Source organism: Rhipicephalus microplus, chromosome 7 (genome assembly GCF_043290135.1).
Source record: "Rhipicephalus microplus isolate Deutch F79 chromosome 7, USDA_Rmic, whole genome shotgun sequence".
NCBI lineage: Eukaryota > Metazoa > Arthropoda > Arachnida > Ixodida > Ixodidae > Rhipicephalus > Rhipicephalus microplus.
The window spans coordinates 27,401,687-27,427,726 of NC_134706.1; the positions used below are offsets into that span (position 1 = coordinate 27,401,687).

At 47.0% G+C, this 26,040-nt stretch overlaps 1 long non-coding RNA gene across 1 annotated transcript; it reads right to left on the minus strand.

Moving 5' to 3' along the window:
• Nucleotides 1-9,847: 9,847 nt before the first annotated feature.
• LOC142767367 (uncharacterized) lies at nt 9,848-24,463 on the minus strand. The gene is made up of 3 exons (XR_012884839.1): nt 17,750-24,463; nt 14,469-14,590; nt 9,848-10,074 (listed from the first exon to the last, which is right to left on the minus strand). It is a non-coding gene; the product is annotated as an uncharacterized LOC142767367 (long non-coding RNA).
• Nucleotides 24,464-26,040: the final 1,577 nt, after the last annotated feature.

A 26,040-nucleotide genomic window follows, 5' to 3' on the forward strand; every position in this document is an offset into this window, starting at 1 on the left:
GGTGACCTAATTGGGACGACTGACTACTTCGTGGTAGCCTTTTTTGGCCACGTTTATGAAATGAATGTGGAATACGAAGTCAAATGTGGGGCCTGCTTTGCCTGTGAACCATCTTGTATTTAAACTTTGGCCGAAGTAACAAAACCTCGGGAGTACATTAGCACAGGAACTGACCTCAAGAAAAGTATGCCCTACATCCCTTTTTCATGTTTTGTTCATATTTTACATTAACTAGCTAGACTGTTGATCTCATCGGACACCTATTTTACGTGATTACTATTTTTTTTTACGTATTTCCATCCACACAACGCTAGGTCTTCCCCCTCCCTCTCTCTATCTCTCGGAGGAATACCAAAAAAGGTTAATAATATGCTGGATGATCATTCTGCTTTCATCGAAGAGCTTTCACTAATTCTCTTCAACTGTTTGATCCCATGGTTGACCCTTAGAGCTTAATCATTGAAGTAACGGTGCCAGCTATAGCGTTGGTTTGTCGTATTTACGCAGTGTTTCGCTCGCCGTCAAATGAACGAACCATACAATAATGAGTGTTCTACCAACGACAGTCGTAGTCCTAGCTGACGCCACTGGGGCGCTGCCACCGGTACATCGATATCCGATCGAGGCGCTGTGATGTGTGGTGCGCGTTCAAAGTGCGCGCCTTCGAAAAGTGCGCGTCACGGAAAAAAAAAAAAAAAAACAAAAGGAGAAATACCAGAGTGCACGTGCGGGGCTGCTTAAACAAGAATGACGACGTTAAAGAGCGTCGAGCACGAGGATGCGTGGCAGGACGTGAAGTAAACAAAAGGTAAAACATCCAATGGGCAGCGAACACGGAGATTTCAAGGCCCAATGGCTTGACACCACGAGACAGCAGTATCTCCAATGAGAACGAGACAAGTGGGCCAGAGCTGAAGCAGGAGCCTGAGCAGACCAGAGCAAGGGGAGTTCGAAGAAGACGGGGCAAGCGGAAGGTCGTCACCAGACCGGGCGCTGAAGATGGGCCGTCGGGCGTAGGACCCGAACCTGCAGGTCTTCAACCGGCCGGGGCCTCCTGCCGTCGTGTTCCCGCTCCAAAGGACCGTGGCCATCCGGTCCTGAACTCCTTTCCAGGGCCTGCGGACTTTGGTTCCGGCAGGCGAGCTACAGCCGTCGGGCTCCGGGCCCGAGCTGTGCGCCCAGCTGCTTGACTAGGTCGACCCTGGTTCTCTGACGCGTCACCACCAGCCTGCGTTCTCTCGTCACAGACGGGTCCACACTCCTAAAGCCAGAGCCACCACGTTCCGGCCTGGTTTCTCGACGTGTCGTCAGCAGCCAGCGTTCCTTCATCCCCGTCCTGCCCGCGTCCTGAAGCCGGAATCACCGCGTTCCGGTTTGCTCATCGTCGGCGGAATTCAGCGTGTGGGTGAGACCGAACAGATATCTTGCGCTACTCCCATCACTCAGCCCCTTTCGAACGTTAGGTTTAGTTACTGACTTTGAACGTTCTTGTTGGGTGTTTACAGATGTGTTTCGTCATGTCCAGTCAACTGTTTATTAAGTGTTTTGTTTTGTGAGGAATCTTTGCCTTTTTACTTTTCAATTAAACTTTTTGTGTGTTTCTTGGAAACCGAACGGCTTTGTCCTTATTAACAAAACTCTCTGAGGCTCAGCCCGGGAGAAAAACAAATCAGCAACAAGAACCCTGCATCACAAATTGGCGTCTGCGACAGGACAAAGTCGTTTGTTTTTCCAGTAGATTTTTTGACGCGGTTAACACGATGACGAACACGTGGGAGTTAATTGAGTTGGCGGATAAAATGGGACTGACGGGAGCGGAGTTTAGAGTATGGTACGCGGAGCGGATGGAGAGGGAGCGTGAGGAACGGGCTGCGATATGTGACGCTAAAAAGCAGCAGATTGCATTGCAAACACACGCTAAGAGAGAGGAGTTCGAGCGAGAAACACGGGCTAGGAGAGAGAAGCTCGAGCGAGAGACACGCGCTAAGAAGGAGCAGCTTGAGCTAGAAATGCGTGAAAAGAAAAGGCTGCTCGAGATAGAGATGCGCGAAAAGAAGAGACTGTTGGAACTAGAATATGAGGATTTGCAGCAGTGGCTTGAGAGGGAAAACGCTGAATATACGTGGTCTGAGAGCCAGAGTAGTCAACCAGTGGATGAGGTGTGCTCTGAAAGCAGTTACATCGGGAGCGATTTGAATTTACGTGAGACTGACCCTGTACCTCGTCATGACCTTTCGCTAGAGAAAGAAACTCTGAAAGAGTATGACAGGGAGGTAAACAGTCAAAAGACTAGGAGACTCGATAAGCTTATTGAAGCGCAGGAATGCTTCGTGAGCATGGAACAAGAACGTTCCATTCAGAGTAAAGGGTATTTTGAAACCTGTGAGAGGTCAAGCGCACTTTATTCAGAGGTAGGATTGCCTCTGAATAGCTCCGCTGAAGGAGCAATAAAAGGTCTCCTAGGTAATGCCGGCGAATGCCATAATGAAAGCTCTGATGTAGCAGCTACCTATTGTTTTGGGCCACTGGAGATAGCAACAGACGCTACGGACATGGTTTTTCACCATGATTATAACTTGCCCATACAGAGAGATGGCTTGTGTTCTCGGGAAATTGTAGATGATGCTTTTAGAAGAATATTGGAGCAAAATGCAAAAGCACTTGTTGAAGAACAGAGAGTAGAGTTGCAATGTAGGTCAGCTATATGTGACAATGAGGGTAATCACGATGACCCAGGCAGAAGGGTTGAAAGTATTGATGAACAAGCAATACAGAAAGCTGAAGGGATGGAAAGTGAACCAGAAGGCAGTAATGGTCCAGCAGGTTATTGTACGAGGAAGGACGCCGACTGGTGCTCTTTGGCATCTTCGGTTGAAGAGGTCGCTTCTGTTAAGATGTCTCAACGATTAGCGGCTTACGAGCTCAAGCAAGGCGTTCGTGGGAAGGATGAAATGATTCAGGCGTGGTTGTACTGGTGCGCCTGGAGGCAACGCCTCCGACTGGCATACAGACATTCCAGCGTGTATGCTTGTGATTTCGAGGTTGGGAACCTGGTGATACACAGCTTTAGGTTCATACGAGCTTACGGTCGAGAATTCTTCCACTGGCTTCCGATTCCTTACTCTTGTCAAATGGTTAGAGCAGTTAAACGTCTTGTATGGGACGCTATAACTTAAGCGTCAAATTCGATTTCCCGCTGGTTTCTTTTGGATCTTGCTTGCGGACCATGGAAGGGTGTTGCTTGTAAATATTTGAAGAAGTTACATGCAATGTAACGTTAACATGATGTATAGTTTTTGAGATGATAGGGTATATATGATAAAAAAAAGGGGTGGTGTAATACTAATTTGGGGATTTTCACAATCCGCTAGATGTGTCCATACTTTTTCTCACTTCTTGCGTATTTTGAGGTTAGTGAATGTGGACCTTTGGGCAATGCAGTGAACTGTGTGGCGGACATATGTGGGTAAATTGTGGTGCAGTGCGAAACGTGCACTCAACGGCAGTTTTTTTTTCTTCTCGAAAAAAAAAAAAAAAACTTTTCTTACTGTTGTTGGTTGAATGTTACGTTCTGTGGACTCGGTGTTTCGACGTGAGACATGTCAACGAAGAAGCAGTGTGGTGCCATCGGTGTGATGTGTTGAACTGCGTGGTGCAAATATGTGGTGTAATTGTGACGTAGTGCAGAACGCGCACTCATCGGCAGTTTTTTTTTTCTAAAAAAAAAAAAAACTTGAATGAAAGGGGGGCGTATGTGATGTGTGGTGCGCGTTCAAAGTGCGCGCCTTCGAAAAGTGCGCGTCACGGAAAAAAAAAAAAAAAACAAAAGGAGAAATACCAGAGTGCACGTGCGGGGCTGCTTAAACAAGAATGACGACGTTAAAGAGCGTCGAGCACGAGGATGCGTGGCAGGACGTGAAGTAAACAAAAGGTAAAACATCCAATGGGCAGCGAACACGGAGATTTCAAGGCCCAATGGCTTGACACCACGAGACAGCAGTATCTCCAATGAGAACGAGACAAGTGGGCCAGAGCTGAAGCAGGAGCCTGAGCAGACCAGAGCAAGGGGAGTTCGAAGAAGACGGGGCAAGCGGAAGGTCGTCACCAGACCGGGCGCTGAAGATGGGCCGTCGGGCGTAGGACCCGAACCTGCAGGTCTTCAACCGGCCGGGGCCTCCTGCCGTCGTGTTCCCGCTCCAAAGGACCGTGGCCATCCGGTCCTGAACTCCTTTCCAGGGCCTGCGGACTTTGGTTCCGGCAGGCGAGCTACAGCCGTCGGGCTCCGGGCCCGAGCTGTGCGCCCAGCTGCTTGACTAGGTCGACCCTGGTTCTCTGACGCGTCACCACCAGCCTGCGTTCTCTCGTCACAGACGGGTCCACACTCCTAAAGCCAGAGCCACCACGTTCCGGCCTGGTTTCTCGACGTGTCGTCAGCAGCCAGCGTTCCTTCATCCCCGTCCTGCCCGCGTCCTGAAGCCGGAATCACCGCGTTCCGGTTTGCTCATCGTCGGCGGAATTCAGCGTGTGGGTGAGACCGAACAGATATCTTGCGCTACTCCCATCACTCAGCCCCTTTCGAACGTTAGGTTTAGTTACTGACTTTGAACGTTCTTGTTGGGTGTTTACAGATGTGTTTCGTCATGTCCAGTCAACTGTTTATTAAGTGTTTTGTTTTGTGAGGAATCTTTGCCTTTTTACTTTTCAATTAAACTTTTTGTGTGTTTCTTGGAAACCGAACGGCTTTGTCCTTATTAACAAAACTCTCTGAGGCTCAGCCCGGGAGAAAAACAAATCAGCAACAAGAACCCTGCATCACAGGCGCCCACCGCACCCTATTGTCTCGCATGCGGCGGTCTCGTACGCGCTTCCTGGTTTGATATTTTCCCGGTCACGGACGATGTAGCAAGGTGTTCCCGTTTGCTCGCCGGGCAACTACGAGCGGGACGAGTCGTCCGTCCTTGAAACGGTGCGAAGCATCCCTCTGTTCGCGCCTATTGCTGCGAGTTTCAACTCGGTTGCAAGTGCTCGTGCAAAGTGATCGCGATGTGACGTAGGGTGTGTCGGAAACCGCGCTCGACAACGAACGTTGAGCACGGCTTGCGAATCGGCAATGCCTCGCGATTCAGTGCCAGTTGTATCGTCGACCTCAATGGACGCTTAATGGCCCCGCCGCGGTGGTCTAGTGGCTAAGGTACTCGGCTGCTGATCCGCAGGTCGCGGGTTCGAATTTCGGCTGCGGCGGCTGCATTTCCGATGGAGGCGGAAATGTTGTAGGCCCGTGCGCTCAGATTTGGGCGCACGTTAAAGAACCCCAGGTGGTCGAAATTACCGGAGCACTCCACTACGGCGTCTCTCATAATCATATGGTGGTTTTGGGACGTTAAACCCCACAAATCAATCAGATCAATGGACGTTTAATGACATTTTCTTCAAAGATGGGTCAGTGAGGTGCAGCGCCGCCAGACATCAAGATATTTTTCTGCTGAATCACTGGCAGACCAAGGGCTTAGTGGATAGCTTCTTTTTATTTATTTTTTTTGCGTGCGTATGCAGGACGCGACGCATTTCTTTCTTTTTCAAGTCTTTGAGGTATGTTTTATAACTGACGGTTATTAAACACTCCTTGGTAAACTTTGCGGTACAGCCAGCACTTTTCATAACCGCAAAGTAGCACGTCGCAGTGATGTCGTTATGGTAAGGCGCTCACAATTTGTTGCGCTATAACGCTATAACTGTCGCCTCCTTCCCCCCCCCCCCCCCCTTTTTTTGTTTACTGGAAGTTGCGTGCAGCGGGATTCACGCATGCGCGTTTAAGACGAAGATAGTTTTCCGATAGACCGCACACGTTTTCGTGGCACACACTGGTTTGTTGGGTCAACTGTAGCCTTCTTCATCTCTGATGGACCAGTGCATGGGTAGTTGCGGCACTTATCGAATTTCGGCTGGAGCTGACCCGTTCATGAACTCCACCGTGCAGCGTTACCGCGGATCCCTTGCATGAAAGGCTCGGCTCAGAACTGCTTCGCCGTTTCAAAGATGCCATTGGAAATCGTAACGGAGAGTGGAGAACAGCAATCTGCTCGTGTCTTCGAGCACACAACTAGGTGAGTGACTGCTACCGAAAGGCTATAGAAATTGTCAGTGCCGGAACACAAGCTGTTTTGGTGTCACGTAGCACGCGAACTTATTACAAGCTGGCAGCTGACCGATACTCCCTCGTACAATCACCTGCCGCCGTGGTTTAGTGGCTAAGGTACTCGGCTGCTGACCCGCAGGTCGCGGGTTCAAATCCCGGCTGCGGCGGCTGCATTTCCGATGAAGGCGGAAATGTCGTAGGCCCGTGTGCTCAGATTTCAGTGCACGTTAGAGAACCCCCAGGAGGTCATAATTTCCGGAGCCCTCCACTACGGCGTCTCTCACAATCATATATGGTGGTTTGGGGACGGTAAAGTCCACATATCAATCAATCGACAATCCCTATAGATAGGGTCGAGCTCTCTTGCCGTCATGTTACGGTGTTTTCGGCATTTGAAAACGTCCTCTCACTGAGCACCTCAGGCGCGGGAAGGTATCTCAAAGCAATTTAGACGATTATCCTGGATTAAGTAAGGCCCCCACGGTCTTTCCAGTAATTGAAAGGCTCATCCTCTCTTGGGATCAGGGGCTAGTGGCAGCATTTTTGAACCTCCAGCTCAACTTGGGCGCGGCCCGCAACTACGACTCCGGAGTTTCTTAGGACGCGAATAAAGTTTGTTCACTGCCTAACTGACTGACTCACTACAGTTTTACCCTCCCACACCAAACAAATTGGCACCATTGGCCTTGGTCGTGCTTTAGAAAATTCCCCCTGTCGAATTATTCGACCGTTAGAATACCAGCTATTTGAAAATAGAATCGACGTATTCGATTAGGCATTATTCGATTTGAATTCGAAACTCGAATATTTGCAAAAATCGTTGTTAGTTCCAGTGAATATCTTTTCGTTTTTTCTTTAATTGCTTCAAGTAACATCTTCATTCGCGCTCTTTTTCTCACCTCACGCGCTGCGCATTGCTTCATCGCCCCTTCATCTAAAAAAAACACTAAAAAATCGCCTCTGGAACCATCTATTGCACGCTTTTACAACCGTGCAAGAAGTTAATGCCTGCAGGTGGGTTTCCGCCGCACAAAACTAACACACAACTGAAGTTCGTGATTCGATCGAACCCAATGTATAGTATACACGTGCTACAAGCGCTTACAAGCGTGTGCAGTTGCTGGACAACTCGTTGCGGTAGGAATGATGGAAACCTTCTTCGTAGCGTGCTGGGGTGATGGAAACACTCTTTGTCTATCAGATGAGTCATTGGCAGCCCTTGCGGAGGAAAATCTATCGAAAGGAAATACAATAAGACCGTACGTTTGAAAAGCGAAACGCAAATCACTGTCATGCGCGATGAAACTTTCTGGTCGAGATTTACCTTTTTTTTGTTTTTTTTTCAGGCGAAATTCTTATATGCCTGACAAGAAGGGTAACAGAAGCTGTCTGGTTGTGACTTACCCCCCCCCCCCTTTTTTTTGGGGGGGGGGGGCGAAATTCTTGTAAGCCTGACGATAAGAGTAACATGGCGAAGGCGACAGTATGTTCAGGGCCGTACAGATATAACGTGAACACTCTATTAGTATGATACATCAGCAGCCTCATAGCAGCTTATGGTCCTCACATCGTTCGGAAAAATCATTATTGTGTTTGTGTACACCGCCATTAGACGTCAAATAACGAACGTTTTCTTCGTTAGGTAGAATAAACGTTGTGGCTTCATTGGTTCCAGTGGTGGGGAGGCGTTCGTCTTAAAAGTTGTCGCCACTGTATAACAAACGTGCTTAAATCGCGATGAAGCTTACCGCATGCCTCGCGAATCCTGGTGCACGACCCGAATCGTCATTCTATCTATCTATCTATCTATCTATCTATCTATCTATCTATCTATCTATCTATCTATCTATCTATCTATCTATCTATCTATCTATCTATCTATCTATCTATCTATCTATCTATCTATCTATCTATCTATCTATCTATCTATCTATCTATCTATCTATCTATCTATCTATCTATCTATCTGTCTGTCTGTCTGTCTGTCTGTCTGTCTGTCTGTCTGTCTGTCTGTCTGTCTATCTATCTATCTATCTATCTATCTATCTATCTATCTATCTATCTATCTATCTATCTATCTATCTATCTATCTATCTATCTATCTATCTATCTATCTATCTATCTATCTATCTATCTATCTATCTATCTATCTATCTATCTATCTATCTATCTATCTATCTATCTATCTATCTATCTATCTGTCTGTCTGTCTGTCTGTCTGTCTGTCTGTCTGTCTGTCTGTCTGTCTGTCTGTCTGTCTGTCTATCTCTGTCTATCTCTGTCTATCTCTGTCTATCTATCTGTCTATCTCTGTCTATCTATCTGTCTGTCTGTCTGTCTGTCTGTCTATCTGTCTATCTCTGTCTATCTATCTGTCTATCTATCTATTTATGTGTACTATAACAGACAGTTATGCCAAAGAAAGTATTGGGGATGTTGGAAGTGTTTGTAACGTAAATTTGCATTACAGTTACTACCGACGTCCCCTATAAATTTCTTGGCATCATTCTTTGTTAGTTGGACGTAAACTTCTTGCCTTCCTTCCTTTTCCGGCCACTTTAGGGCGCCTATGAAAAAAAAATGAGGCGATCACATTACTTGGCTTACTGACGTCTAGGGAAACGATCGTCATACAAAGATGGGAAAAGGCATGACTTCGCACTTTCACGACTGCAAAGAAATCATATTAAGTACTGTTTAATAATGAGGGCTGAATTATTGAAAGCGATGAGTGAAAATTGATTATATGATGATGTTCAAAAAAAAAAAAAACAAACCCGTAGCCAGTAACAAGCATGCTTGTACAGCTCGAACAGCTGTGCGAGGCTACCAGCACATGGCTGGAGACAAGTACAGCTGACTCGGTGAGTTGGTTGACGCTATAAGTAGGAAAAGGGCCCGTCGAACTAGAAATCAAATCGACAAGTACAGCTGACTAGGGCGAGTTTTTGCACGGCCTGGGTACTTGTCGATTTCATTTCTAGTTCAACGGGCCCCTTTTCTTACCTACCGTCATAGCGTTCACACTGTCGTCTGCTTTTTTTTTTTTCCCCTTCTTGACTGTATAGTATCTTTCCTTCAGGCTCAAACTGAGCTGCGCTAAAGCAATATCTAGAGACGACCTTGTTTGCAGAAGACATAGATATATATGACTGTTGCGGAGTGTGTGTTAACACGGTGTCTCGTTAGCAAAAACAAAAAAAAAATACGAAGTGCCACTCGGAATAGAATCCAGTGACGTCACACTCGACGTCACGGCAACGAGAGGGCCAACCGCGTTGCGCGACCAAATAGTCGTGCCAAGCATTTCCCGCTGCATTTTTGGTGGACAGTGTAACCGGGAGTCTCGCCGCGCGCAGTATCCCAACAAGCTGTAGCGGCGGGTTTTTGTGAAAGCGTGCTCTCTATAAATAATACAGTATAAAGGAATTTCACCCGCGTTGTGCGGCCTGGTGATTGCAGCAATACTGCGCACCCCCAGTTTATATCTTTCGACAACGAAATGAATCCGGCGACTTTAACCGTTTCTGGCGTGTGATAGACGATACTTTCCAGGACCTGGTCTGGTCCTGGAAAGCTGACATTTTTTCAGTGTATATAGACGACGTATCCTATAACAAGGTATTGACTGTCCTATAGGATTTTCTGATGGCACTTGAATGTTCTGGTAGTGAATGCTGTTCGGTGCAAGTACAGAGAATACTTCCTGGAGTGAGTGAGTAAAAACTTTATTGAACATGTCCGGCGTCATTGAGCGGGGTGGGGCTACAAGCACCCCGGCCTAGGTGACGGCCTCGAGTCCTTGGACCCGGGCGGCATCCTGGGCTTGCCGGACGGCCCACAGTTGATCGGCAAGGTCGTGGCTGAGCAGAGCCGCCTCCCATCGCGCCTCGCGGTTCGAGACCGCCATGTCTACCGGGTTCGTAGGGGACTACTTCCTGGAGGCAAAAAAAAAAATTAAAAAATGTATACGTGGGTTTGGGTAGCTGGCGAATGTTTCCTCAGCGAACATTCTCGAGTTTAAAACGTACGCGCAGATGACATTTCCCGAGGGCAAATATTGAATTACCTCCAGATTCTGGAATCAGTTCAATGTTCCTGAAGTGAAGGTTGTGCAGTGCAAATATACGCGCGGAGGAGACTTCCCGGAGGCAAGAAACGAATATGTGGATTTTAAGAACTGACGAATGCTTCGACAGTGACCGTTGTGGAGTGTAGAATGTATGCAAGGGACAACATGATTTATACCCAGCGGCAACGATTGAATTAGTCTGATTTTGGAAGCACTTAATGCTTGGATAGCGAATGTTCTACGGTTAAAGATATATTGTATGGGGAGACGTCCCGGAGGGGGAAAAAAAGTTGTCTCTGCGTTCCAGGAGCAGAGGAATGCTTTTGCTGCGAACGTTCTCAGGTATTCTACACCTACGCAGACGATTCCCATAGGCAGTGATTGAACAGTCTGGTTCTGGAAGCACTTGAATGTTTCAGTTGCGCAGAGATTTCCTGAAGACAACAAATGAATCAAGTTTTGTTGTAGAATGTTTCGGTAGCGAAGAGATCTCCCGAAGACAACAATTGAATCAAGGTTTGTTGTAGCAGACGTATGTTTCGGTAGCGAAAAGATTTCCCGAAGACAATTGACTCAAGGTTTGTTTTAGCAGACGAATGTTTCGGTAGCGAAGAGATTTCCCGAAGACAACAATTGAATCAATGTTTGTTGTAGCAGACGAATGTTTCGGTAGCGAACGTTCTAAAGTGGAGGGCATGCGCAGACATTTTGCGAGTGCAGCGATTGAATCACTTTATTCGACAAGCACTTGGATGTTTAAGTAGTGAAAGTTGTGCAGTGCAAATGTATGCACATAGAAGACTTCCTTGAAGCAAGTATTGAGTCTTGAGGTTCTGGAACCCAATTTTATGCTTCTGTGGCGAACTTTACATAGTGTAGAGTGCGCGGACGACATTTCCCGACGGCAACGATTGGGCCGCCTGATTCTTCTGGAAGTACTTGAATATTTCGGTACCATATGTTCGCCGAGTTGTGTGCGATTCTTCTGGAAGTACTTGAATGTTTCGGTACCATATGTTCGCCGAGTTGTGTGCGATTCTTCTGGAAGTACTTGAATGTTTCGGTACCATATGTTCGCCGAGTTGTGTGCGATTCTTCTGGAAGTACTTGAATGTTTCGGTACCATATGTTCGCCAAGTTGTGTGCGATTCTTCTGGAAGTACTTGAATGTTTCGGTACCAAATTTTCGCTGAGTTGTGTGCGAGCGCTCATGGATTACGCCTGAGGGCGTCCCAGTCTGGTGCAAGATTTGCTCGATGCATCTGCGATGCTCGCGCTTTACACAAAGACACGCCACTCTGCTTTTTTCAAGTTTTTTTTTTTCTTTCACTATTGCTTTCGAGACAGCGGCCAGGTTTCGGTGCTCTGAACTTTGGACGACGCGGTCGGCTATTTTTGGGGGAGCCAGAAGCACGCGAGCGGGACAAGCACCTCGAGGCGTTATATCGCCTCATTTATTTGTTTTTGTTTGGCTCGGCGCCGCTCTTTCGTAACCTTCTGGCTTCGATTCGCTGTGTATTTCTCTATTCCCTGCTTGTTCAGGTGCGCAGAAGGCTTGCCCGCTTATTTGCCTATAGCAATACCTTTCAAACGAGCGCGTTGATGAGCATATGCCTTGAAATAAAACAAAATACGAAAATGGTTTTTGATTGCGGCCATTTTTATATCTTATTTATGAATTATGGTTGTTGCAGGAGAGGGGGGGAGGGGTTTGGTGTGATAAGCAGACGGCACGCGTCTGGCGAAGCCCGTTGGAGCAGACGACGCGCAGGAAAAACAAACGTGCACTTCGCTGGAAGTGCGCCATCTGTTCTCAACTTCTATAGCTATACCAGCCGCCTGCTACGACCATTTTATTTTCCTAGCCGAGGAAAAAAGCTGCGCAGAAAGAAGCAGTAAAGGTCTACGGATTACAACGATGCCTTGCTGAACTCTCAATTTGCCATTTCGACTTCGTTTGGCTATGCTATATACATTTTGTGCGTCGCGTTCTTTGTGTGGTACTATCTAAATGAGGAATGACTTAGCAGTTTGATGTTCTGCAACTCGACTCGGTCGGTATGCATTTCTAAAGTTGTTCACTGCATCTCCGGGGTAGTGTACGTATCTGTGGCGTAAATATATACACTAAAATCCCAAGGGGGGACAAACATGAGGCCATGGCGGCCATGTTGTCCTTATATATATTGGTTATATTTTTGTTTACATAAGAATTAAATCATGCTTTGAAGTAACATAAAAAAATGCGTAGGATCCCAGCTCGATCAATCGCATTTTTCTAATCGGTCTTCTGTGAACCACTTGAGCGGCTTTTGCGATTTTTAGTCTGACACAGCTGAACGGTATTGAACACAGCTACGCATCAAAAACAAATCAACCTTTGAAAAAGTAGAATGCGCTATTCTTAACTGTCAAATAACTCGATCACGTGTTGTTGTAAAGATAAACGTCAACAGAAGACACTTACAAGGGACGCCCCCCCCCCCTTTAAGGCCGTCAGTCTAGACACAAAGGAATAAAAACCTGAGAACAATATTTACACCAATGGTATTGAAGCCAATGTAACTCGGAACTGTTCGAGGTGCCTTCTTACGACTTACAGGTGGCGTTTTTTTTTTTTTGTAAGAACAGTGATTGATATTGACGTGTATTGGTGAGACTGAGAATTATCGTATTACTGTACTATTTTTATAGTGCGTTCGTGGCCAAATGGCGACTCAAATGCACGATACAAGGGTTGAGAGCCTTGTGAAACTCCATAAAAGCAGCTGTTTTCTAACACACACCATGATCTTTATTTCTAGTAAATAAACATCTAAAGACGTGTTAACTGGCACGTCACAACATGTATACACACCCTGCCGATACGAAAAAGAAAACAGAAGACGGGAAAAAAGAAAAAAGCCTGCACGAGTGATTCTTGTGAAGCAGATATCGTGATCGGATCAAACGTGGCCAACACGTCTCCGGGTCTACATTGTGCGTCCGTTTCTTAATTATGTTTTATTTTGGCTCTGACGCTCCCATATGCAGAGGTGTTCTTGCTGTCCCACGTACAGAAGTCCCACTCGTACAGTGCACGTGAGTTTGATTGCGAGAGACACACAAGACGCTGCCAAAAAGACCCCCCCCCCCCTTCACCCCTTCTCGAACAATCTTCACCTGTCGGTCGTGTTCTCTCTTAGAGCCTCTCTCTCTCTCTCTCTCTCTCTCTCTCTCTCTCGTCTCGCCCCAACCTGACGATCGCGCGTACTTTCACGCCTACGTGGTACGACCAGGAATGCCACTTTTCTATACCCCTCTCGTTAACATCTGCTTGTTCTTTTTTACTTTCTTTCGCCACCGCTACGGGGCGGACCCTTTCACCCTTTCCTGTTTGCGTGTCCCACGACGCGGGAACCTTTGCTTTTTCTCTTATTGTCCTTTTTTGATTCGGTTCACGAGCCAACAACAAGCTCCTTTTCGAGACCGTTTGCCCGCTCGACTCCTTGCCTGACTTCCCACCGCCGTGAGTTGCCCGCTATTGCACCTGAGTGAGTCATAGAGCACGTTGATTGAGTGTCGTCGACCAAACGTCGTCACGATGACGTCACTGACCTCCGGCAGCTTTGTGGGTTAGGGCTGCAGAGAGTGTTGTGGAAATTTGACACACCTGTTCTGGTGCGTAAGCTTGAATGGGATTTTCGTGCTGGTGGAAAGAGTAGCAAAGGGTCGTTTCCTCTGCCGTATATACTCTACGGTGCGTAGAAAACGTAACTTACTGCATTTGGTCAATGGACGAGTGTCTATGGCCTGCGCCAGTGAGTTTTAGCAGAAGGCGAAACAGGATTCTGAAGCAGATGAAGTGACGCGATCGCGCACGAAGACCGTAATTAGAAGCATCTATTGCGAGGGAGGTGGAAGCTGGGGGGGGGGGGGGGAGGGAGTCGCATACCTCACATGCGGCGTTTCGTTCCACAGATCATCACCATGGTTATCATTATTGCTATCGGCTTATTTAATGTCCGTTGCGGCACGTAAGCATTACCAAAATGATCCCTTATTGGCACTACGGCAGAACGACGACATCACCAGATGATCTCCATTTTGCCCTAGCATGATGCAGCCATCACCAGTTGCCTCGAATCGAAACTAGCAGGAAGAAGACGTTCCAACCGGTTACCAATTTACGCTAACAGGACGAAGACATCACCAGTTTATCTTTTATCTTTAATGGACACTAGAAGGACGAAGACATTACCAAATACATCACCCATTTACCTTGCAGTACAAAGGCACCACGATATGATCTCCAATTCACGCAGCAGGGCGAAGACATTCCCAAATGGTCACCAGTTTACCAAGGCAGGATGAAGACATCACCGAATTAGCTCCAATTCGCACTAAAAAGACGAACACATCACCAAGGAAATGATATCGATTTCACCTGAGCAGGATAGAGGCATCACCAGATGCCTCGAATTGACACAAGCGCGAAGAAGACATACCCAAATGCTCATTAATTCACCCTAGCAAGAAGAAGATATAACTGAATTACCTCGAATCGGCACTATAGGAGGACGAAGACATCACCAATACATCACCCATTTACATTGCAGTACGAAGACACCACGAAAATGATCTCCAATTTACCAAACATCCCCAAATGGCCCGCAATTTACACCAGCAGGACAAGGACCTTACCAAATTATCTCCAATTGACTCTAACTCGTGCGAGCTGATTTTATCTCATCCTAGTGAATTTCTTGAACTACGTCGTGACTTTAATTAATCGTAACGTTGGGATTTGTACATAATTCGTTCACTGCTGTCATGTACCTACTGTCATGCGCAAAAGTGTCATGTAATTAAAAAAAAATTCTCTGCTGCGTGGCCTGTTGATTGCAGCAATAATGCGTCCCCAGTTTATCTTTCGACAGCGAAATGAATCCAGTGCCTTCAACCGTTTCTGGCACGTGACATACGATGCAGACGATAATTCGTTCACTTCTGTCATGTATCTACTGTCATGCGCAAAAGTGTCATGTATTGACCCAAAACTTTAATCCCGGCCACGGTGTTCGAAGTTCAGTGGAAGCGAAATGCTAAAGACGCGTGTGCTGTTCGACTGTCAGTGCACGTCAATAAGCACCAGATTGTCAAAATTTCGGGAGCCCTCCACTGTGGCCTGTCTTATGACACGTAAACGAAAAAAAAATAATATGATAATTAGTTCTGTTAAAACTTCCCAGTTGCAAACTTCATGTCATATAGTAAAAAAACTACGGTAACTTTCTGCAAAAACAATGAAACACACACGCGCACACGAAATAGTGCATTTCACTCCTGTCAGGCTGCGTGGCAGTGCCAATATTGCATGTTGGCTGCGTACGATGGCCCTTTGCGGCTGTCCTTTTACGATGGTGGTACCAATGTTTTATTTCGGCTGGCTACGATGGACCATTGTTGGCATTCTTATGGACTGGCTCTGCCAACATTAGCTTTAGAGTGGCACGACTGGGCCTTCACTGGACCATCGTTTGCTAACGTATAGACAATACTGAGCCAACGTGCTGTGCTACCTGGGTGGCTTCGTATGCGACGAGCAAATCAGCTTTATTCTTTAAGCTTTGGTTTGTATACCATACCTATTCGTTTTTTTCTTCCTAGGTGGGTGTATGTATACCTTTCTGTTTATTCTCGTTCTTTGACTCGCTCCACTGTCGGGTGGCTTTGTGTTTTTGTAACGAACAAACAAGCAAAAATAGGAGCTTCTTGTCACCGCTCACGCTTCTGATCTCCTCGCTACCTGTTGCGTTGGTAATGTTTGGTTTAGTTGCTTAACTTTTATTCACTCTTTATGGCGTCCATAGATTACGTCTCCTCAAGAGTTCGCTCGCTAGCTGCCTGGGTGGCGTGCAAGAAAGAGCGAGGAAATATGGCGATTCCGGACCGCTGCCGCCACCCACGTGGATCGACATTTTCATAAGCAGGAAGTGCATTTCTCGGACTCTTCTTCACCAAAGCCTACACTTTCCGAGCACGCGTCGTTGTCTCGTTTTTTTATTTTTGTTTACCCCTCCCTTAATAAGGTGTATACATGTCCCACGCTCTGCAGCCCAGTTATAGTGCTGCACCGAATAAAAGGCGTACCAGGCGCAATGGAAAACCGTTCGTGGTCATTGTTCGGTGCACCGTCTTTCAAAAGCGGTGGTATCAACTTTAATTATAGCGTGAACTATATGCACAGTTTGATGTTGAGCACTGTCACGTGGCTTATCGAGAGCTCTGCTGCGCATGCCCGAGGAGCAGTGACGTCACACTGTGCACAGCTGGCATGCAAGATCCTGGAGTGACGTGACACTAGTGGGTAATTGGCGTCTGACCCGCGCGAGCTCGCTCGCTAATCCGTCCGTTCGTCCGTACGTAACTCACGATTCGTATATCCTGGCATAGCCGAGCTAAGTCGCTGCCAATTTTATTCTACTCACCTGTCCTGCGCATCAGGGAGAGGTGGGCGCGGTGGCCGACTGTTTATCGCTTTTCGGAATTCTGGTGGGTCCATTTACCTCGTTAATTTTGAGGCAGCTGGTTGGAGAATTGTCGGAGAGGGGGAAACTCTCATATTCCCACAATGTATATATGGCTGATAGTTCACTTGGAATACAATTTTGATAGTTTGGATCGAATTCGCCGCTCGTGATAAATGCCAGTCTGTGAGGTCTGCTGGAGGAGTGCGTTTGTATACGGCATAGAGGACTGCGGCCTCCACTCTCGTGTTGTCGTCATGTGGCAAAGGCTTTCGATTTGGTGTGGGCTCTCTCTCTCTCTCTCTCTCTCTCTCTCTCTGCGTCAGTGCTGGGTGCATCATATTACATTATCACTGTAATTCCCCGGAAAGCCACTATGGGTGCCAGAATGTTCGTAAACCAGCCACGACGCTCGTACTTACGTGCTAACATACATACACTTGTACATACATACATACATACATACATACATACATACATACATACATACATACATACATACATACATACATACATACAGTGCCCTTCACTATTAAAGGAGGCTATCAAGTCGTATATTGCTGGGGAATTGAATGTTTCCTCAGACCTACTGGAAAGCAGTTGTTGTGCCCCTACAGGTGGCACTTTTCAGCCTGTTCCCTGCCTATTTACTCTTTGCCCTCGTGCTGTCTATGTATGCAAACCACATAATAATAATAATAATAATAATAATAATAATAATAATAATAATAATAATAATAATAATAATAATAATAATAATAATAATAATAATAATAATTTAGGCGCCGACAGTGCATCACATCCAAACACAATTATTAACACGCGTGCATGAAGTATTACTACGTGAAGAGAAGGAAAATGCCGGTGCCACGCGCTAAACTCAATAGTGCACAAACGGTGTCTCAGAGATTGTTACAGACAACTTACAAGAATCAAAGCATTATTGGCAGTATATATATATATATATATATATATATATATCCAGAAAGAGAGAACCAAATCAATTGGGAGAAGTGCAACGTCATCACATACTCTGGATCACATGCTTTGGCAGTGTCCGGCGGCTTTTACAGATCCTGGGAAGGAGAGTGTCTGGAGGCGATCGAGTCCTTCACAGGGGACATCTTTCGGATCAGGATGTCCACAAGGCCCACATTAATGCGGCGGTTAGGTTAATCTTCTTGGTAGGAAGCGCAGCCACTACTACACAGAACACACAACACAAGCGCTTAACTTCAACTAAACGTTGCAAACGTCAGAGTTTGTATAGGTGGTGAAAGAGAAAAATAATAATAAAAGGTCACTTGGCGATCCACTGTAAGGAGTGCGGTTGTGTGCCTTATTTCGATAACACGTGCGTGTTATATCGGGAAAGAGATTTATTAACCCGTTTGATAGTAGAAGCTGCGGAAATGACACGCAATGATTTTGAGTGTGTCAGTGCACCCTCTATCTCGCTCACGCGTAAATAACTTTGTTTTTTTTTTGGATGGTGTGATAGACAATAACGGATAACTAATGTACGGGACTGGCACGTGTGCTTTTTGTTGTCTACCTTTTATTATTATTTTTCTCTTTCACCCCCTTTATAAACTCTGACGTTTGCAATAAACGTTTAGTTGAAGTTAAGGCTTGTGTTGTGTGTTTTGTGTAGTAGTGACTGCGCTTCCTACCAAGATGAATCCATACCGACTGGCCCGATACAATTGTTTATTGGGTTAGGTTAAACCTTATTGTACCGCCATAATTACCATCACGACGGGGGAGCCGCCTGCATCAACTTTACGAAGGTTGATATTCAGAAGCTGAACATTGCGCATCATGTACATGCAAGAGCCTGGGTCTCCTCATACTTCACACTGCGGAGCTAAACTTGGGCACTTTGGTATTCCATTTGACTGTTTTAGAGCGCTTGTTAACAAATCAGAACGTAGAGGACGTCAACACAAACTTCATTTGTTCACGCGACATATCGCTTAGTTTATTTGACAGGTATCGAGCGTCTTATTCGTTAATCATTTTGGATTTTTTTTTCTTCGGTGGCCTTCGGAAGTCGCCCGTGCCAAAACAAACTTTCGCGCCCTTGGCGTCCGCGGGAGTCGCCTTCGATAAACACACGGCGCGTAATGCGTGCGTCATTCTGTCGCTGCTCTGACGTCATCCTTCCACAGAGCTTCCTGCATTGTTCCTCCGTCTGGGCGTCTGCTAACGGAAGTCGACGTTGCGCTGTCAAGCACCACCAGAAACGCCGTCTGTTTTCTGCAAACAGCACGGGAATGAGAGTCGCTGTATAGTTGCGCGCAGTACTATATACCGAACTTGCAGAAGCAGATACGTCAACCGACGGACGGCAATCGGTCAGCAGAACCTATACGCAACACAATAATTGTATACAGCGCTGCAACACCCAGTGCACAAAAATATGCCACTAAGGCAGAATATAGAAGACAGTCAGAAGGTTGTTCTCGGGATACTATACTTGTGTACAGCGTCACGGTACCAGTGTGCGGCTGAACCTGACGATAGACAATTCGCGGAACCATTTCAGTGTACTTTAGGAATCGCTCCCTGGATTTCGTGCCGACCGGTTGTGCCCCCGCGATCTCCGACGACAGCGCAGCTCTGGCCGACTGGCTCGCCTTAAACGCCATCTCCTGCCGTTGACCAGAGCTCTCGCTGAGTGGTGCCCCGTCCTTGGACTCCTGCGACCATGTCCATCTTTCCTATATCCTCCTTGCTTCTGGCTTTTGCTGTCCCTGCTCCACGCTCTCTCCTTCCCCCTCTCTATCTCTATACATTTATTCCTATTCTTTTAATCCCTCCTTACCCCCATCCCTCGTGAGCTACTGTTGAGGTGTCGCACTCTGATGCAGACAGTTACGGAGCTCACTTTTTTCTTGTCTTCTCTTTAAGGATCACATAAGTGTACTTCCCTACGGTAAGCGTACGTGAGCATTCAACGAAGTCAATCGGCACGCGGTGTAGCTCTTTGGTAAAATGCTTCAGTGCCAGGCAGAACGCTTGGGTTCGATTCTAGCTGGGAGCCTGACATTTATTTTTTGCATTCGTCGGGTCGACGCTACTGATGCCGGGTATTTCTTAACGCTCGCGCATTAAAATTGCCCATGTGCGTTCTCGTCGTTCCTGGGTAGATACTAAGTGTCAATCAGCTGTGGCACATAGCCGCACACCAGCGGCACAACCCATTCGTGCGTATGTGCCACTGTCTGGCGGGAGGTGTTTGACGACGTACACGACGGGATTGTGACACTATTCATGTCTTCACTAGCGCGTCATATTCGTCAAACAAGGCTCACCTTCCCATGCTAATTTTGGTTCACGCCAAATTGAAGGGGTGACCACGAGAGCACGCAAAAGTAAGCGGCTAGATAGATAGATACGCTTAAAGTCGTCTAAGTTAGCTAAGAAATGCTTCGCATTTAAAATCAAACAGGATCTTGCTGGGAATTAAGACCAGTTTATGGAGAAATAGGCGGGGGTGTGGAGATAGCGGTGCTCGAGGAGGTTCGAGGAGGTATATTTACAAATGCTAGGCGCGCGCGCTCGTCAAATTTTTTGTGATTGCGATAGCAATTATATGGTCTCAAGGAGGTTTACAGATCATTAATATGGACACTCGATGGGCGTCTGCCGCGGCTGCAGGTGCCGTAGTCGCCGTCATGTCATTGGTAAAGCAAAGTCAAAATCGATAAGATGTCCCAGCGCATCGTACGCTTTACTCGCGAGTACTAGCGTGCGAGCGGGGAGGGGACTACGAAGCGACCAAAGCACAAAACCAGCCGGCCCATCACTGCCAGTCGGAGGGCGCGTGCGATGAAGTCCGACCGCCTGTTTGACCAGCCAGCCTATTAAAAAACAACGACCTGTCTGCCATTAACGAGTGTGAAAAAAATATGGGATGGGAGTGAGGGAGTTGTTCGAGCAGCAACTCTGAAGTTGCACTTAAATTTTACTAACGCGGTCGCCATCGACTCTATCTCGTTTTTACGTGCTGCGCTCTCAACGCGAAGAACCTGTGTAAAAAGTGTCCCTGAGGCAACCATATTCCGTTACACCGTCGTTTTGTACACTTGGGTGTGATTGAATCCACAAGAGTTAGATACCAGCTTGGCTTCCTAAAACGTTACAATTTGTTGCTATCGCATTCATTGCTTCACCCTTGCGGTGAAACTGTGACTTCATGTTTGTTCGTGAGTCCACCAAAAAGGAAATGAAACAGGGTATCATGGGAAACGAGACAAAACGCTAAGTGGCTGAGAAAGTACGGAAGAATCGCTGAGCAGCCTGCACCACTTGTGACACAATCGTTAAAGTTATCCTAATTAAAATTATAAGGCTCCAAAGGTACGTTCAAGTGACCGCATCCAAGGCACAGATCGCAGGCCAGCCGTGTTCCGACGACCACGAAGACGACGAACGCTTATGATGAACATGTAAGAAGAAGGTAGATGTGCCTAATGAATGTCCACTCTTAATATATAAAGAAAGACATGGAGAAAAATAGTCTATAAAACACTTCATAAAATTTTTTTTCCGATGCATGAAATCGACCTCTCGCTTGACAGCGTGCGGTGATAACCACCGAGCCATGCAAGCGCGCGTACTTCCTTCGATATAGTAATGGTGAGCTATTTGTATACACCATTTACCGCTGGCTCTACGCCGATCTCAGAGGGGGGGTGGGGGGTGAAATAACCGTATTCTCAGCATCCCCAGTAAGGTGGCGCGAAGGGCACGCTCGGCGTCCCGCTCCTATAAACACACGCGTACTTTGCCGTATACGGTGCCTTGTCAACCCCGCGCACTTATCTCGTGGCGGGGGAGAATTGTACGTCTTGGGCTGTCACGGGAACGATTGCGTTTCAGTTAGAGAGCGCACTTCGCTGACGTGTAGACTCTCCGTTTGCGAAAAGAGCGGGCATTTCAAAAACACAGCGAAGGAATAACTTCGACACTATATGGTTAGTTCGCTCTCATCGTCAGTATACCAGGGGCATAGCCAGGGGGTGGCACAGCGGACCCGTGACCCCCCCCCCCCTCCGAATTATTTTCGCCATGGCATGAGTGACAAATGACCATTTCATGAAGGTGCCCTCCCTGAAATCAAAGAGGTGCCCCCCCCCCCCCCCTGAAAAAACCCTGGCTACGCGCATGTGTATACACGTGTGCGTATACGTTTCGCTGTGCGTTTTTTGTGTTAGAGCAGCGCGTCAAGTGTTGAGCTGTGAACGTTGTTAGTTCGCGCTCGCCCTGTGTATCTTCTTTTCGTGCGTTCTTTCTTTTTGTGTTCGTTGCACGTTTCGATCCGGTTGCCGTTCTTCGCGTGACATTCCGGTTTCTTACTATCGCATTCATTTGCTTCGCACTTGCGGCAAAACTGACTTTTTTTTCTCCTTCCATGGTGGATAGAGCTGCCATTTATTCGTTAGGTTTGAAACGAGTGTTGGCCCATTAAAAATGTGTTTCCCAGCCATTCGTGAATGCATTCGGTCAAACTGCACGATAAACGTCGTCATCGCGTTCTAAAGTACTCGCCGGAAATCTAGATTGTTGCCAGCGGGAATATCCGACTGGATCTCGCGTCTAGTGGTCCTTTAAACTTCTGCCGCTAACTGCGTTCGGCATACACACTCAACGCACGCAAACTAAAGCTGTAAAGCTTTACGACCTCTCTATTTGTCGGAGGCTCACAAGAACAGACAAGACAAAAAGCCAGAAAAAAAAGGAGGAGCAGAAAGAAAAAAAACATGGTGTGGGTGTGGTTGTTTTATACGCCTCCCCGTTTTTTTCCCGTCGTCTGCATCCGATAACCATCGTAGCAGACGACTTCGCTCCGCGGACGTGCCTCACCCACTCGTGTGTTGCATGCACTAACGCGCGTGGAGTGGAAAACAAACCGCCACCTTCGGGTCGTATTTCGCTTCCCTCGCACCGGCGACCTTCCGAGGCTGTAGCCTTGGCCGCCAGCACGCTGGTGGTCTCCCAAGCCTTCAAGTTCGTTGCGACAGGCTTATTCCTAAATGGCCCCAGAAAAGGAAGCAAAACGTCCATGAATAACGCGCGACCTATAAACAATCGGTCTAAGCCGCACAACTACTGCACACTTTTTCTCCCTCTTTTATGTGCTCTTCTGCTAGTTCTTCTTCTGTGTGCGTGTGTGTGTCTGTAAGCTTACCACACCTCACGAACAAAGCGTGCCACCCCTGGATGTCGTTAGTGTAGTTGCCGATGTTGCAGCACAACCACTGCTTGTACTTTTTTTTCTTGTCTGTTCGTGCATTTGTCTACAGGTTTCGTCTTCTGCAATAGAGAAAAAAACCCCACGCAGTACGTAATTTTATGGGGATTCTAGGTTAAGTTGCAGACGTTTGCACGCCTACCTTTCAAGGCTGCAGCCTTGGCCGCTACCGCGCTGCAGTCTCCGCAGTCTTCAAGTTCATTGCGACAGGATTTTTCTAAACAATCCCGTAAAAAGATGAAAAGAGCCTATAATTAACAAGAGAAGGGCCTTTTTGGCGTTGCATATACGCTACGCAGCCGCTGAACCCTTTTTTGTCTCTATTTTATGTATTCGTCTGCATGTTTATTTTTTTTTTCGTCTGTAATCTCATCTTAGCTCACGGAGAAACCGTGCAGCCATGGAGGTTCAGTGGCAGATGTTTTGTGCATCAGTATTCAAGTATCAAAGGCTGCGATCTTCTCAGGGAATGAACTGCGCAGTACACGTACTACAGGGATTCTTAGGGAATTCACAGAAGTGGCGTCCAGATGATCAAACAGACAATCGGCGGACTAATTTCTGCTGCATTGACTGAGTGCGTTACAGTCCACGACACATTCAAGTGGAACATTGGACTGGCGCTGTACCACTCGCGACGTATCCAGGTTTCGTCCTGAATACGTGCTGGCAATACCTGGTTAAACGATGCGGCATAACCCTAACCCGAACTTCACTGATGTCCACAATTAAGCGCGTACACGCGCCCCCTATAAATAGACGTCTAACCAAACATTCGGCTCGAGTCAATTAGCGTAGTTCGCGTGCATATTCTCCCCGAGCATATGCATGGGAACTGCATGTCTTGTGGCAACTCTATAGGTTAGGTTAGGCTTAGGATAGGACAAGATAGGATAAGATAGTATAGGTTGGAGCTAACGTAATATGAGCTCACCTAAAGTCAACACTCTTCGCACCCGCCATAAACATAGGCTTATATAACCTGCAACATAAGCACTGTGTGTACCCGTGTTATAGCAGAAGACACAGTTTTCTGTTTGTGTATGTGCATGATCAGTGATGCTGCTCTTCTGAACAGACTCAGTCACGTGATCAACACTGCCAAACTGCCGCCATTTTCTTGAGGCGAAACGGAGAGGCGAACTATAGTTGGTAGTGATTCATGATGGCGCAAACGTAGCACAAAAAAGACAAAGACACTGCATGCGATCATTCACTTTCTTGTCTTTGTCTTTTTTCGCTTTACGCCATCACGAACCGTTTTCTTTCTCCCCCGCCGCGGTGGTCTAGTGGCTAAGGTACTCGGCTGCTGACCCGCAGGGCGCGGGTTCGAATCCCGGCTGCGGCGGCTGCATTTCCGATGGAGGCGGAAATGTTGTAGGCCCGTGTGCTCAGATTTGGGTGCACGTTAAAGAACCCCAGGTGGTCAAAATTTCCGGAGCCCTCCACTACGGCGTCTCTCATAATCATATCGTGGTTTTGGGACGTTAAACCCCACAAATCAATCAATCAACGAACCGTTTTCTTGAACACCGTTGCAGCTGCTGCCTCGATGCAAGTCCTATCGATTGCTCTAATGTGACGCAATGAACGCAGGTTGATTACGGGCCGTGTTCCAATTCTTAGAAAGCACGTAGACAGTCTACGCACACTGCTTAGAAGACAGCACCGAGCTAGTCTAGCCACCCTAACCGAGCCCATGCTGTCCGAGAATTGGAACACGTTCAGACGACTTTTACGCGACGAGGCGCCACCTCGCGTAGAGAGGAGAAACCCAAAATGAACAAACATAACAGTTGTGTTTTCTGGCTTAATTTGTGTTAAAATCTTAAAAATTAAACGTTGCTCACATCGAGCTTCTAAGCGTTTACGTGTGTGCAGACGGCCATTCCGGCGAGATTCGATCTATCTGAACGATTTGCTGAGCCGCCATCTTGTTTAGACAGCAAAGTGGCCTGCATCGTATTTGTCTACAATGTGGTCTTCTCGGAGCTGTCTACTTTGTCGGCTACGTGAGAATGGGAATGGGACTTGAGATGGCCGCCGTCCATGTAGCTGTCTGTTTAGCCATCTACGGTGAGTATTGGAACACATCCATGTATACCAGTACTTCAACACGGCGGATCTGATGACGTCAAGGCTGTGTAATCGCGTGACAATTAACCTTTTTTTTTTCAGAACGATAACGAGCCTGCTGGAACTTTTTTTTTTCACTGTGGGCAAGAAAAGGAAACTGTGTCATGCACCGATAACATTAACGCGACGTCACCTGCTTCGTGCTCTGTCATGTTTGTGCTTCAACATGACGGTTTTAGGGACGCCATGTGCAAGTCATCTCCATGGACCGGGTGTGCAGTAGCGCGCCGTATCATGGGAGTACGATACGGTGAATGAGGCACCAGCCTGCTTAAGGAGGATGCGTGGCAACGGTACGTTGTGTGCAATCTAAGAATGAACACAAGCTCCACGCAAAGCGGTCACGTGGTGCCGCCCAGAGAGAGTTGTTTAGGAATAATGTTGAACGATTTAGAGTACGACGTATTCTATTACGGGAGAGCAAGAAGCTGTCCCAAGGCGGAACGCTACGGGCAGGGTTGCCACTGACGTTTGAGATTTGCCGAACTACAAGCGAAATGTCGCCAAAAGTCTCCACTTTTCTTCACATTTCGCCAAAGAAGTCGCCACTCAGTACATAAGTGTGGCGTGCCTAGTGATAGAAATTCCGAATTGTGTATAGCTTCGTTGAGCATGGTACCATCCATAAACTGTAAATTACATTGACGTTCCTCAATGCCATCACCAGCTTCACAATGAGAGCACTGAGAAAGGGCACGCATACACTAGCAGCGTCCCTCAATGCTAGCGCCTTATAACGAAAGTTTGTGATGGTTTCAGTTTTAGCGAGTACACTATGAAGCATGCAGTGGCTACAACAAGAGTGGGACACCCTGTGTAGCCTTCCTGCAGATTTAAAGAATGTCGCTGTGGTGGAATCTTGAGTCTGATAATCGAAGAGCTCAATTACAAAGCAACGAAAATGAATTCGAAAGTACTGCGTAACCGT